Raw genomic sequence first — 2,849 nt, 5'->3', positions numbered from 1 at the left:
TGCAAGGTGAAAGTATTCTCATATGAATTTAAACAATCGGCAAAATTCCACCAGTCAATTTTTATATAGGGCAATGAAAATAACCAACCACTCTGTTTTTACTTTGAAAAAATAACTACTTTAAAACGACAACACTGGCTAAAGCATGACATGCCTCAAGGATTGAAACCTTTGAGATTGAATATATAAAGATGCAATACATATTTTTTTGAACAGGAAAAAGGTGCAATACGTATCCCAAGAAAATTATCTAAATAGAACACTCAATTGACTTAACAAAATAAACTAGTAAAGTTACAATTCAATTATAACTCAAAATGAAATTGAAAAGTTTAAGGTTTGGTATATTAGAAAAATGTGGTTTACCCTTGCAAAGTATATTGTGCCCCCAGGAGAAGGTCCCCAGACATCATATTACACTAAATCAATAGGTGCATATGAAACTGATTCGAGTCTTTACAAGTTGACAAGACATGAATCTATTGCATTATCTTACACACATTCCTACATACCTCCTGAAATTAATGGGCACAATTTAGACAGTGATGTGATAAGTAAAATAGTGACATTTCATTTTTATTTTATTTTTTGTTGTTGTTGAAATATAGCCTAATTTGTTATATATTTCATGTAATAGGTGAAACTCGATGATTGAAAGTGGAATTGAAATAAACAAGAGAAAATAGAGAAAAATGGCAAAATTCAAAGTATGGAGACTAAATTGTAACATTCTAATAGTTTATTCAAACCATAAAATAAAGATTAAAGATATTACAGGTTCAATTAGATGCGATTAGAAGTTAAAAGACGAAAATTTTAAGAAAAGTGACTAAAAAGAATCATGAATTGAAATTTGGGGACCAAAATGCAAACTTTGAAAGATGGTATAACTAGGTAACTACCCAGTTTTAAAGCCAGGTAATCGCCCGGCTTCAGAAATCAGAGGCAGAAGACAAAATTTATGCCTGGGTAATTGCTCGGGTTTTACCTAGGCAAATGCAAACTGTTTCCCTTTTTTATTCCAAAATTATGCATGTAAATCATTTTCTTGCACGATTTTTGACCTAAATTTAATTCTATAAATACAAAAAATGGCAGCCAATGTGGGGTACATCTAATATACTGATACGACCTATCTCAAATTATCTTATTGGACCCGAAATGTGACTTGAGACGATGATAGATGCCGGGTGAGCGTTAGATCTATTACCAAGGCTGACTATGAGTCACTACAAAATATGCCACAAAATCAAATGCTTATGAAAATATAATGTGATGGATCCAAAATAATTAATTCGTGCTCTATCGAAATGAATCATATAACTCAATATGTCGTGTGGCTCAACTCTGAAATCATCGTGTTGCTCAAACTATTAAGAACCAATTGATACCTGTAGGCAAAATTAGGGCTGGGCAAATCTCTCGAACTGAACCCAACTGTTCTTGTCAAATTAAATACTCGAACGGGTATCTGAATTGAAAACCGACAGATACAGTTCGGTTCTCGATTCTAGACCAAGAATCGAAGAACCGAATAAGAATCGAATCTTTCTAATTTTTTTTTTATATATTGAATAAATTAAATTATTTTAATTTTAATTTTTTCTAAACAAATTAACAATTTCTAAATCCAAATTTTTGGCCTAATAATTTGTTTCATTTCTAATTTTTTAATTTTTAGCCCAAATACCCATTTTATTGTCTCATTTCTTAGCCCAACAATATTCAACCCATTAAATAATCATAAACACCTACACTAAAGTGCATAACGTTGTCTCGACTCTCACAGCCTCGCTGATATTCCAAAACCTATACAATTGTCGATCGACGCTGTGACCTCTGATCGAAACTGTGACCTCCGCCAACCGAAATTTTGACCGTAGCGATCATTTGAACAAGATAGTCTACTAGTCTCTAACATTTCAAAATCATTGAATGTATCATTAGTTGTATTTATATAATATTATTATAAATGTTAAAAAATTTAATTATAATACAGAACTGAACCAATCGAACCCGAATGGTTCCATAATTATATTTGGACCCGACGGTTCTATTTACTAAATACCCGAAAATTTTGGTTCGATTCGGTTCTCTTTAGAACGAGAACCGAACCGAATCGACCCGCGTCCACGCCTAGGCAAAATCATGAAAAAATATATAAGTTGGTAGCTCAGTGGATGGAGAAGTTCGAAAACAATTATACTTTCTCATTTATAAAGTTTTATCAAAAATTGAGTGACATCATGTAACAGTGGAAATTCCGCGTGTATCATAGTAAAAGAAACTTTCCATAATAATTAGGGATGTAAACGAGTCGAGCCCGCGAGTAAATCGTAGCAGGCTTTTTTTGGGCTCGAGCTGAGCCGAGCCAAAGCTCCGTCAAAAAAATAGGGCTCGGCCCGAGCTTCTGGCTCAGGCTTTTTACGAGCCGAGCTGGGCCGGGCCGGCTCAATTTTTAAATTTTTTTTTTTTGCCAATTTTTATATAATTTTTAATGACAATTTTTTCACATACCAATTATTGTAGTGCAATTTGTTTAATGTAGAAGACAAAGAAATTGTTTAATAACATTTTTTTAAAGAATTTAAAAATTGTAGCATTTATTATTTATACAAATTACAAATTAAATAAAAGTACAATTTTCAAAATTATGTAATTTATACGAATAACAAATTAAATAAAAGTTACAAATTACAACCTCCTCCTTTTTTCGGGTTTGGGACCAGCTACAATCAACATAGGTGGAGTTAAAATTGTACAAGAATAAAATATTTTGTGTACAATTTTTCATCAAATAAATTTAAAATTATATTTCTTAAAGAAAAATAATTAATTTAAAAACTCAC

This window comes from Olea europaea, chromosome 12 (assembly GCF_002742605.1).
Source record: "Olea europaea var. sylvestris chromosome 12, O_europaea_v1, whole genome shotgun sequence".
Lineage (NCBI taxonomy): Eukaryota > Viridiplantae > Streptophyta > Magnoliopsida > Lamiales > Oleaceae > Olea > Olea europaea.
This window is presented reverse-complemented; position numbering follows the sequence as displayed.